General features: G+C 30.7%; 1 long non-coding RNA gene across 1 annotated transcript; it reads left to right on the top strand.

Moving 5' to 3' along the window:
• The first annotated feature begins 246 nt into the window (after positions 1-246).
• Positions 247-1,426, top strand: LOC132747150 (uncharacterized). The gene is made up of 3 exons (XR_009628088.1): positions 247-395; positions 750-842; positions 1,034-1,426. It is a non-coding gene; the product is annotated as an uncharacterized LOC132747150 (long non-coding RNA).
• The last annotated feature ends 12,537 nt before the right edge of the window (positions 1,427-13,963 follow it).

The following is a 13,963-nucleotide window of genomic DNA, read 5'->3' as shown; positions in this document are numbered from 1 at the left end:
TCATTTTTTGTTGGTAAAGTCTTTCAAAATAGGCTTAATTTTTTTTCAATTTCTGCTAGTAAATTAGTTCAATTTCTGTTGGTATATGCTTTCATTTTTTTGGTAAACGATTCCAATTTCTGATTGTAAGATGTTTCAATTTCTACTGGTAAATGATTTCATGTTTTTTAAGGTGAATTATTTCAATTTCTGTTGGTATTTTACTTACATGACTGATTTTAAAGTCTTTTTAGCATGATACAAGATTCTGCCTTTTACAGCTGGAGAATTTGGTGGTTCGTGCATAGATTCATCAGAATGTAGTGCTCTCACAGATGGTGGTTGTTTACAGGACGGTAAAATCTGTGTCGTCTGCAATGACGGATATCGTGTAATTGATATATATTGTAAACAGGGTAATTAATTATTAAAATATTTATTTTTGAGAATCCCGTATTTAGTAGTAATTACTTTCAAATATTGGAAAAAATATCTTTTGTGCAATTCTTTTTTTTTTTTTGGGGGGGGGGGGTGGTATTGAAAAAATACACACACAAACATACGCACGCACGCACAAATGCACACATGTGCATTTGATTTAGATACAGAATACTTAGGCTGTAGAGAAAAAATAGTGTAGCTTATGGGGCAAGTCAATAATCGTCAATATTCGAGTTTTATGAAGTTCAAAATAAGTAAGTAAATTTAAATATTTACAAGATATTATATATGAAGCTAGTTTATCTTTCAGTTTTACAATAATTTTACAGATGGTCGATTAGGTGGATATTGTGATGACAATGTAACGTGTGCAACCACTTCTCTTGACTGTATCAACAATGTATGCGAAGAAAAAGAGCAAGGTTGATTTTTAACTATAACTACAAAATGTTTAATCATTATATTGTGTTTAGTTTTCTACTTTCATAGCAAACTTGATACTTCGTATTTCTGATATTTCGTACGTCTGAAAAATCGTTAATTTCAAGGTACATTACCTTGTTTTTTTATATTTATCTATATATATATTTTTTATATTTCTATATTTTTGCAGACGAAGAAACTGACAATACGCCACTTATCGTGGGCGCCGTTATCGGGGCTTGTGTTGGTGTAGCCCTGCTGGTTGGTGCTGGCTACATTCTATACAAAGTTTGTTGTGGTGTTAAAGCGACTTCTGTCGTCACACCTGCACCATATGTACGACCACCAGTGTATTCATTAGAACCCCCGCCATATTCTTCATCCGGGGCAGCTGCAAACCAACAACCCCCAACGTCGTATGCACACCCCACAGTTTAACGCCGTTAATATATCAAACAAAAGAAAAAAGTTAATAATTACTTAAAAAGTACAATGAATGCAAGGAGAACTTGAACGGGAAAAATACGGAAGTAATTATAAAAGAAGTAATCTTACCAAATATAGCAATAGCAATACCTCTGGCTCGGTGAAGCACACAGCAATAAGAAGGCAAATAACTATGTACAATATTATAAAACAATTCCTTGTTTGAAATCTATATTATTACGATATATAACATTGTTTTATATCATTCTAATATGAAATTTTCATTATGTCAGATATCTGAATTTATATCCCACCAGGGTAATTTTAAGATTCAAAAAGCGTTGGTCGATTCATTTTTTTTATTATTAAATTTTACTTTTTCATTTCTTTAATATATATGACACACCTACAATCAATACTGTTGATATTGTATTATCAATGACCAATGCTTCTGTAGGAAATAAGCTTTTCATCTTTCATGTTCATTTGTACCAGCCTAGAATGTTATGTAAATCTGTACACAAGTTGTTATGTTTTCAGCTATTTTGTTTCAGTGTAAATCAAAAGTAAAACATGTATAAATATATCATGTTTAAAATTCTGAGTTACTTGATATTAAAATATGGCAGCTCAACTTTCTGTGATAGCTAAATGCTTACTGTATGTGATATCTTGATATTTTCTTTGTATATTCATTAAGTTATTATCGTGTTTACCTTGAATATGTAAATTATCATTGAGTATTTTACTGTTTGTTGTGTTACTTGCAAATGTACATATTCAAAATAAAATAAAATAAAACTACCAATCAAATATGAGGGTAAGGTAATATTGTTATTACTGTAGTAAACTTGCATAATAAAAGACACAAAACTGACATGTTCTTTTGTTTTTGTATTTAAGTTCAGTTACCATATTAATACATGTATATGTTAAGGTATTGGTGCTTACATGTAAATGTTTATATAAATGTATATACATGTATATATATATATATATATTTGTATATACATTTATATAAACATTTACATGTAAGCACCAATACCTTAACAAACACACTTAAATTTAGTGCACACAAACAAAACTATTCTTACATCACAAACAAACACTTTAACTACATGATTGTATACTTAATAAATTGGCAAGTTTATAAATTCCAACCAACATGTTTAAGTAATTCTTTGAAGCATGTATTATTTCAATAACATGATTTTAACTTGTAAAGTCTTTTACTTCATCGATTCAATAATATTAAAACATGTTATTACAGTATAGTTATTATACAGCACTTTCAAGATTTCAAAAACACGTCCATATATTTCTAACACATAGCTAAGTCAATCAGAAAAATGTTTGAAAAACAAATCAGCAAAAGAAAAAACCTACAGTATTACTTATAAATTTTATCCTTGATTCGTTATTATTGTTTAGTTATATAAGATGTTTGTGAGTTAAATAAGAAGATATAAATATTTAGTATTTGTACAAATGATGGAAAAAATTCATATATAATGTACACAGACATTGATAACCCTGTCATTTCAACTCTTACAAATAGTTTAATTCAATTAAATGCTCCCATTGAAGCCTGTGTATACAGTTTCAAAAATAAAAGGCTAAGCTCTTGACAAAAACATAATAATTAAAGGCCCATTAAGCCCAAAAAAATGCTATCAATTTTGTGTTTCAGAAGCTTTTTTTGATGTCCTGTAACAATTTCCAAAACTTGCTTAATATTCATATAGCTTAGCCACCTTTGCTTCTTTTGCATTTCGGCAATAAGTACACTTTTGTATGGAAGTCAAAATACAGCTTTGTGTTTGCATTTAGCCACCTTTGTCACAAATTAGTTTAGTTTAAACATAGTTTATTTGAAACAATGATACAAGTACATCATGTTGTTAATACATTTACAATAATTAGATACACGAATAAAAAAGGATTGGAGCCGAAAGCTATAAAGCTTATGAAGGTCTTCTCCTACATATTTGTACAATGCAGTTAAATTTTGACAGTGTTTGCAATATTGTTTGAAACAATGAAGTTAATTTTTACATATTCGAAACGAAAAAAATCGAAGATTTTAGCTATTGTTCAAAAGATGTTTTTTTTAAAGAATATAAATAATTGAAAAGAATTAGAAAGAAGGTTAAGAAGATTCATTCGGAATGGTCAAGTTGGCAAATTATTTGCTCATGAAAATCGGTTACTTTCACGTATATATACATGAACTGCTTGAACAATTTTAGAATTAATGTCATGGCTAAGATTCTGGTCTCCGTTTAGTAAGGTATGGAGTGTTATAGTACAGATATTAGAAACAGCATCAAAAAGTCTGAGTCTGATATCATTATAGAAGTGACACTCAAAGAAGAAGCGGTGGTAACTTTCCAGGAGACCACATTGACAATTTGGTGAGGGGGACAAATTTTTTCTGAATAAGTGATGGTTTAAAGAGCTACATTCTGTTCGGAGCCGTGTATGCATGACTTGCCATTTTCTTTCACCTATGTAATAGTATTTGGGGCATTTTTTATAGAGTTTTGTACCTCTGTTTATAGTAAGTTCCAATCTCTCAAAGTAGATGGCAGAAATGCATTATGGTAAAGAGAAGTTTTTTACGTATTGTTTGCATGTCAGAAGCATTTTGTAAATTGTACCTAGACGTTTCTCCAACTGATGGTGGAACTAAGGAGGATAAATAATCTGGTGTGAGACCGTTTTTCATTTTGTAAAACAAAATAAGTTTGTGATTCTGTCTACGGCTTTTGAGGGATTCCCAAAGTACTTCTCTTTGAAGTTCCTGAAGAGATACAAGTTTAGTGGCCCCTGAGACTATACGGGCGGCTTCATGTTGAATTTTATCAAGTTCAAGTTTTTCATATTGTGTACACTTGATCCAGACTACATCTGCATATTCAATGAGAGGTCTTATGAATGATAGATATATAAATTCTAGTGATCTTCTGTCTAGTGTAATTTTAAGTTTTCTCATTATATGAATTCTTTTCCAAGCCTTCTCTTTGGTAGAATTAATATGTACATGCCAATAGCAATCATCCGAAAAGTAAAGACCAACATGTTTATGACTATTTACTGAGGAGATAGGCTGATCATGCATTAGAAGTGGCGGATGATAAGGCTTATTTGTTTTGCGTGACATGATCATAGATTCCGATTTAGAAGGGTTGAATGTTACAAGTCATTTATCAGCCCAACTCGAAATTTTGTCAATATCAGATTGAAGAGTTGTCGCGGCAGCTATTGGATAGTCAACAATTATGTGCAACTAGTATCATCGGCAAAGAGGTGTATGCTTGAGTTTAAATCGTCAACAATATCATTAATGTATACCATGAACAACAGAGGCCCAAGAATAGATCCTTGAGGAACTCCTGCATTTACAGTTGACCGATTAGAATGAGCTCCTGGAAGAACGACACATTGACGTCTGTTAGAAAGATAATCAGAGAACCAGTTCAGCAATTTTCCATTTAATCCAGCATTTTTTAATTTATAGAGAAGACCATCATGCCATACCGTGTCGAAAGCTTTACTTATATCAAAGAATACTGTTCTTACTTCTAATCCGTCGTCGAGAGCCTTACAAAGGGTATTGTATAAATAAGTAAGCTGATTAACTGTTGAGTCTCCTGGTGTAAAGCCAGACTGTACAGAGGAAAGAAATTTGTTATCACGAAAAAAGTTAAAAACATATTTAAATATAATACGCTCAAGTACCTTTCCTATACAACAAAATAAAGATATTGGTCGATAATTATTGTTCGGTAATGAGGGGTCACCATTCTTTAAGACTGCACATACTGTCACAAATTATTTCACGAAGGACAATATTTTCTTGAGATGATAAGCAGCAAAAATTTAACCAAGCTGTGAAGCTGACACGATTTTTGACACAAGGATGAGTACAATATCTTGAACTATTCTTGGAGCTAAAAATCATACCTTCATTTTCTTTTTTGTTGCAACAACTAGAGAACTTATTGGAATCCTTCTTGATGCTGTTAAGGACAGGAGTTTCCATTTTAGTTCTTCTAAAGTAAGGCATTATCTATAAAATGTTTTGGAAAAGTATAATTATCTATATTAGCAATCAAGCAAATACAAAGTAAATGTTTCCTTAAGATGTTGCGTCTTATTGAATTTCCAACAATTTGTAACATTTTGGTTATTTTGAGATGATTCAATATTCACAAAGCATAATCCATTACAGACATTTTCATATCAAAAGTACTTAAAACTGTAGCTTGGGTATTTATTATTTTTAACAACTATTTACACTATATACAAGCGAAATATCGGAAATGAATTTTTAACAATTGATAAAGTTAAGAACATGTGTAAATTGTCAATTACTGCTAATGATACTACAGTTCTATTCAATATTTATCACACAGTAAAAGAATAAACATTTGGTAAGCATTGGCACACACATTCAAAATGTCATGTTCAGTCCAAATCGTTAGCAAAACAACTGGTTACATTTATGTGAATATGGCTAATAAAACATAAATTTTCTTCAAAATATGCATTTTTTTGTATAAAAGTAATAGGAAAAACACTTGCATAGAATAGAAATTTCTTATGTAAATATTATTAATATATAATAAATATATCTTGTCATTCCTGGTACAAAGTACCCCTGCATTGAGTACTTTGAGGATACTGTCGTAGATCTACTCCTACAACACGCCTTAATTGAAGCTTTAAAACCCCAAACATATGAAAACTATTCTTTATTACTGTTTATCTTGTTTTACTTCGCAAATATCTGTTTACTACCTACCTTACTGGAAGACAGCGGTCCGAATTAATGGTGATCTGAAATAACCTTGTGCCAATAAGCATTTCTAAGCTTTCTACTCAATCCTTTTTGCATCTTATTGTAATATATTGTGTACATATATTTGACTGAAATAAAATATTGTCTAAACCAATTAGCATTTCGTATTTATCATTAGCAAATATTATTTCGCATTTGTTATTTCGCAAATAGCAATTCGCAACTAGCAATTCGCATGGCAGAATGGCGTTCCATAATAAATAATGTGAGGAACAATTTAATTTGCAGCATTTTTGTATGAAGCTCATTGTTTGATCTGATGAGAGAGAAGAACTAGACTGACCAGGGATAACATCTGTACAAGAATACCACATGTGATCATAAAGATTTATCAAAATTAACAAAATTAGAGATTGTTTACATAGATAGTGAAATGGGAAGCTGTGATATTTGGTTAACAAGGAAGCAGAATTCCATATGTGCATTATCCTTTTAATAGGTAATGTTTTATTAAGTGTTCTTCCCAGGGATTATGAAGATACATTACTTTGGATTTAACAGCAATATTAACGAAATGGAGAGAATTACAATTTAAATTATTTAAATAACAAAAAAATATGGATTATGGGAGAGACGCTTAGCAATAACAGTATAATCAAGTGGGAGGAGATGTGAAGCATTCCAAGAAAGCAATTTTTTCCAGTTGGTGTAAACTTTATCAAGATGATAGTAAATTGAATGATTCGTTCTAATTAATGTACAAGTGTTACATGTTCATAGGTGAATATGGAAAAAAAGAAGTACACATTTCCTGTTATTGGAATAAAGTTTAAAAGAGAGATCCAGTCTTCTATAGTGATTCAATGAGGAAAAAATTGAACCAGATAAAATTACCAGATGAACAGAATAGTTAATATTTACATAGATACAGCTACAAAAAATAAACAACAACAGAAATAAATAAATGTATTTGTCACTTAGTATTTATGTAAATATATATAATTTCTTATAATTAATATATTCCTTTTTTTATATGCAGTTACATGGATCAATTTGATATCTATCATATGAGTACAAATTACAAGCATATTACAACTTTCATTAGTGTAAGCGTAATCAGATATGTATGTCAGTTTATTAAATACTGATAATTATGTGTAATTACTTTATGTAACTGGCAAAATTAAAACATTATAACATACATGTACTATCAGACAATACATACACTATTTTCTATATTTGATACAGGACTTTTTCATTAAAAATGCAGGCTAATTTGATTGACTTTTTGTGTAAAAATGTCCTTTTATTGTTTTCAGTCCATCCTGGAATATTGCTTGTATTTCATCACAATCTGTAAGTAAATATCTGGAAATCTACTTGCTCTTTATCACAGTCTATAGGTTAATAAATGTCTGGAAATTTCCTTGTAATTTATCTCAGTCTATAGGTAAACATATTGAAATTTTCTTGACCATTATCATATATGGAAATATCCTCAGGATATAGGTAAATATATGGAAATTTCTTTGTTCTTGATCACAGGCCACAGGTAAATAACTGGAAATCTCCTTGTCCATTAGCGGTATGGAATGCTATCTTTATATAAATCATGTCAATATCTTTTATTTGTTTTTTTGTTGTTGTTTTTTTTGTTAATTTATTTTCCTCGTCAATGCAGGTCGAGGGCAATCTACTCTATACTGTACATTATATTTGTGTATACAAAAACATGAAATAATAAAATAGTAACATACATATAATGTATTGCAGGTGTTATGACCAATATACAATTACTACCATATTTACCAATGTTACATAAAATCATATGTTATATATTAGTCAAACGAGGAATTCATTATATATTTATTTTTAAAATGAAAAAAAGAAGAAAAAAAGAAACAGGTTTTGCAAGTAATATATTTTTGAACATTTATACTTCTGGTTATCGTTTTTAGCTTAACAAACATGAAAGGTTAACTTTAGCTCTATCTTTTGACAAAAAAGATTCCAGGTCTTATGGAAGGTATCTAAACATTTTGATAAATTGCTTTCTTTCTCAAAATTATAAATTGGTACTTAATATATTGATGTGCTCTTGTAGTATTTGGTACTTGTTCTTTTACTCTACAGTTGTAAATATATCTCTTCAGAAAAAGAAAAATCATATTTATTGGAGTTGAATTAATCTCTTTCAAACCTAAGATAAAGTTACAACAGTTGAGCAAAGATCTAAAATTGCCATACTTTTCAAAATCAGAAAATATTAAATTGTTTATAATCGGACAAAACCAAAACATGTGTTCTAATGATTCTATCTCATTTTTACAAAAACTACAGAGTTCGTTATCTTTTAATATTTCATTTTTGTGTCGCCTCTACGGAGTAGTGGCGACATATAGGGATCACTTCTCCGTCGTCCGTCTGTCCGTCTGTCTGTCTGTCCGTCTGTCCGTCACAAAACTTGTCCGGACTTCTTCTCATAAACTACTGGTACAATTTCATCCAAACTTTACAGGAATGATCAGTACCAAGTCTAGTTGTGCATATTGTCAGCATTTTCCGGTTCAATGATTTTTGTCAGAGTTATGGCCCTTTAATGATTTTTAATTTTAAAGTTTGTCCGGACTACTTCTCTTATACCACTAAAGCAATTTCAATGAAACTCTACAGGATTGATCTGTAGCTCAAGTCCTTGCGCATATTTCACGGGTTTTCCGGTTGAATGATTTTTGGCCAAGTTATGGCCCTTTAATAAAAAGGTGTTTTTTTCTGTGTGTTGCCAGATACACAAAAGTTTGTCCGTACTTCTCCTCATAAACTACTGGTGCAATTTCATCCAAACTTTACAGGAATGATAAGTACCAAGTCTAGTTGTGCACTGTCAGTCTGTCTGTCCGTCTGTCACAAAATTTGTCCCAACATGAAATTGGCCATCATGAGGCGACACATCTGATTACTGATCGCTCTTGTTAAAAGTAATGAATTATTTGCTATTATTCTATGGTTAGTTATGTACTGAAACCATTGAAGGCCTGAATCATTTGATATTTTAAAAGGTAAAGAAAAAATGTAACTCCATTCTTCTTCGCTTAATGTTACATTGAGCTTTTCACACCATTTTTATATACAAGTAGGTTTTATCTTGGTTTTAATAAATACCTCATACATAGGACGTGTACCCTTAGTAAATTTTAAAATAACTTTTAAGAAAGGTGGAATAAAAGGTCTCTGTAGGACATTACATGTTCTATCATAAGTTGAAAGGAAACTGGATTTACAATACCAAGATAATATATAAAGTTAAAATTTATGTAATATTTGTCATTAAATTCACTAAAACTATAAAATTGTCCATTTGGTTTCAAAAGATCACCTATGACATGTACACCTGCATTAAACCAGTTTTTAAAGAATACTGGTTGATTGTCAATAGTTATTAAAGGGTTATAGAAAATTGGATGAGAATATAACTCATTTTCATTTGTTTCTAAAAATTTACAGAACATATAATATGCATTCAAAGTGTCCTTCCAAAAATCATTTTTTTATCTCACTAATCTTTTTTTCTAAATACCCAATACCACAATTAATTAATTTCTCTATATCAAAAGTTATACATGCCAAACCTATCCATTTACCATTATTGATTACAATTCTTCTAATCCAAGATATCTTTTAAGAGTAAATATATGCTTCAACGTCTATCATTCCAAGACCACCTTTATCAATGCTTTGTCTCAAGACGTCTTGTTTAATTTTACATTGACCATGCCAGACAAAATCTCTGAAGGTTTCAGTTAAGTTTTTAATTATATTAGGACTTGAATTTGACAGCGTTGTAATCAAATGTGTGAATATAGGGTTAACGCACGTTTTTCCGTGTTATAACGTCTGCAGAGTCCCGAGGAACGGTTGGTGCCAGAGCCCAGTAAGGCGAGGGCTCCAACAGTTCCGAGGGACTCTGCAGACTTTATAACACGAAATAAACGTGCGTTGACGCTATTATAGCATAAAATTTTTAAAACAGATTCATAATGTATATTATATACAAAACACAAACATAAAATCCTTGTGCTTGAACTCTACATGTTTTACGTATGCGTTTTATTTTTTCCGGGGCCAACAACTTGAGAACCGAACGAAATTTCGAATTTTAATTGATTTAACAAAGTTTAACTTTGGGGATATATTAAGTTAAGAAAAACATAACATTACTCTCCCCAGACAAAACAGACGCCTCAGAAATTCCTAGATTGATTACAGATTGGCGGTAGGAAAAAAATCAGTGACATCAGATTCAAATTCAGAATCGTTTTTTTTAAGCACGCAAGTTTTAAAAAAATCAGGCATAAAACATTATTCTCTCAAAGAAACATACAGGACATTTATCAATATAAACGTCAATAAAACAACGTTTTCTTATATTCATTTTGTGCTTTCCATTTTTGTAAGTTAATCGGGGGGATTAAACTGAATGACAGATTCTATTTGTTTACATTGACAACTGTCCGTTTCTAAGAAAGGGCGACAACCAAGATAAGCGGCGATGTCTATATACGCCGTATTGCCGATATAATTACTTGAATGCTGCTCGCCGTTATGCGACTGAGGCCCTCGAATTAATAATTCCAATATAACAAGAGCGCATGACTCTGGCAAACAGGCCAAATCGTCTTTTTTTGTTTGTTTACTGGGCCCTGTATGTATTGCGCATAGGTAAAACCGGGCTATAACAAGAGCGCGTGACTATGTTAACGCATGGTTTTGGCCCCGTTATAACATGGGCAAAAGAGTGAAAATAGCCGATTTTATGCTATAATATTGATAACAATAAAGATTTAACGATTATGGTTCTTCCAATTGCAGTTAAATTTCTTCGTTTCCAATTGGATAATATTTTCCGCATTTTATTCATTTTTTCTTTTATAATTAATTGTCACCATTTTTTAAGTTCTACATGAAATTTTATACCTAACATATCAAAAGAAGACTGGTTCTAAGATAATTTCAATTTAGTTTTATTGCTATTTGTACTATATTTAAGTTTACCAATCCAAACAATCTTGGTTTTATCAAAGTTAGCCTTAAGACCTGAAAAATCTGCAAGTGTGTTTAGGACTTCATTTAAAGACTCATCAGTGCCATTAAGTATAACAGTTATATCGTATGCAAATTCAGATAATTTATGTTTAATACCATTTATTTTAATACCTTTGATTTTTTCATTTGACCTAATTTTTATTGGTAATATTTCTGCACATAGGATAAAAATGTAACAACTTAAAGGGTCTCCTTGACAAAAAGCCCTTTTGAATTCGAATAAAGTCGGAAAGAAATTCACACTGACTTATTGTTGATACAATAGTTATCTTTATACAATATATTGAACCATCCTTTAATATCGTATCCAAGGTTGAATAAGGTTAAAGTTGGTAGCAAAATAATTCCAGGATAATGATTCAAAAGCTTTTTCAAAGTCTATGAGAAGAAGTAAACCAGGAATATCTTTCTCTTCTGTGTAGTTCATAATATTGTAAGAGAAAGGTAAGTATTAGTGGTAATGTTAGTAGAACCACAAGCGTTTTATAACATGGCAGGCTAGGTATGATTTGACTACATGTATGTCGGATGGCTGTAATTTTTGTTACCTGGGCCAACCAAGGAGATTCAACAAGAAACACCAGAATTTCCAAACAATAACTTCCTTTTATTTATAGAAATATATATAATAAATGCTGAACTTCATTTACGGCTTATTTTCTCTTTCTTCAATGAAATATTAACTATATTAAGTTTCTGTTATGTATTCTTTATAAACACGAATTGCTTATACATGTATATAGTCTGTTATTCCATTCTTATTTTATACAGATAAAGCATAGGTCACGATATAATAACGTTCTACAGATGTTGTGTAATACTCTACCAGGTTACTTTCGCTAGAATAAAATACATTTGAAAATAGAACTTTTGCGTGAGTACGTTTTGCGCAAGTTTCATGCAAGAGTGTGTGAGCATACGCAATAACAAATTCTGATACTGTACTTGGTTAAAAATATATTTAAATAATGCTAAAGTTTTGCATATGTACTTTTGCAATAGTGTTCCGACGCCCTAGACCCGTTTCATTTAGTTAAGTTAACCTTGTACTTCCGAAAGCACGACTGCCCGACATGACGCAGCCAGCTGTATTTATAAACTTCCCAGCCAATCAGATTGCGTCATTATATTCGACTTCCGCAATGGATACGCATAAACAAAAAGTCTGTGCGAAAGTTTCATTTTCTTTGTAAAAAGAAACCTCAATGAATAAAAGTATTAATGCAATAGTTATCGGAGGTATTATTTAATAATAATACCACATTCTAGTAAATAAAATATTTAGCTTTCGTATTTCCCGTATCAATGCGCTAAGAAGTTCTGCCTTATAAATGCGAAAGTTCGACAGGTCAACAAAGTAATGTGTTCAAATGTTCATAAAAGCAATTTCGTTTCATTGTAAAACTGGGCTCAAAAGTTATGGAATAAGGTATTTATACTGTTTCATCAAATTCTTGCTCTTGTTTCTACGTAATTACGATCGATGCAAAACCAAGTTGAACTTGTTTGACCTTCAATGGCGTACGTATTGTTTACATGTTTTGAAGGCGCTATTTTTCAAATAATCTCTGCCTCAAAAGATATTTTCTGTAGCCAGTTACGTATTCAGAGTAATCCATATAAAGTCCAGTTTGATAAATAACATTAGTTTTTGGTATTAAATAACACCTTTAGGTTAATTATATGATTCATTTGCTCATTAATCAAGCTTCCGCTGATAGTGATAAATTTAAAGGAAAAACGAAAACTTCTCGCTGGTGTTCCACAGTTGTTACAAGTCAATAAATGACGTTTTACCAGATATTTACACATGCCATTGAATGTCAATCTCTTTTCTAAGGCATAGGTCTGACAGAAATTAAGGTAAATTTATTTGTTAACAATTGTCATGTATTTTCACGACCTGGTAGAGTAAACACAACTCTTAAGATGTTAAATAAATATAACAGTACATAAAAAATGTTCAAATACAAGTCATTCCTTTACAATATCATAGATTAATCTAGTATTTTCGCCGATAAATCTGCCTTTAATAAAGCCTGTTTGATCATTACTAACTATTTTATCTAAAAATTTCTTTAAACGATTTGCAATACAGCCTGATCCTATTTTATAGACGCATTTTAACAGAGTAATTGGTATCCAGTTATTTAAATATTTTCTAGATTATTTTATTCTTTCGGAATACATATAATGATTCCCTGTGTTTGCGTAAGCGACAAAGACCCTGATGAAAAAGCATGATTTAAAGCCCTACAAACAAACATACCAATACGGTTCCAAAAACTTTATAAATGTCTGCATTAAAGCCCGAAGTTCCTGGTCTTTTATTGTTAGCCATATTTTTTTAAACATTTGACGCCTCATTTATTGTTATTGGTCCTTCTATAGATGCAGCATCATTTTCTGATAATTTGGGAAAAGTTAAGCTATCAATAAAATATTTGAAAGTTTCATTTGAATTTTCTATGTTGTTTGCTGAATACAATTTGAAATAAAAAGCAGAGATTTCTTTGAGAATGTCCGTCTGATTTGAAATTTCTGTTCCATCATCATTAATTACACTGAAAATTGTTTTTGTTGTATAATTATTCTTTTCTAAATTACAGAACAATTTGCTTGGGTTTTTCACCATCAATAATCCAATATCAACCTTTTGATCTTATAATAAAACCTTTAAGTTTTTCATTCTCTATTTTATTAAGTTCTTCTTTTAAGTTATTTAATTGCTCAACTTTATCAGCAGAAAATGAAATTTCCCGTTTATTTGATTCTTTCTTTTTATAT

This window comes from Ruditapes philippinarum, unplaced genomic scaffold, assembly GCF_026571515.1.
Source record: "Ruditapes philippinarum isolate M1 unplaced genomic scaffold, ASM2657151v2 ctg8793_1_1_1_1, whole genome shotgun sequence".
NCBI lineage: Eukaryota > Metazoa > Mollusca > Bivalvia > Venerida > Veneridae > Ruditapes > Ruditapes philippinarum.
Note: the sequence above shows the minus strand (reverse complement) of the source record. Positions and strands in the feature narration are given on the sequence as shown.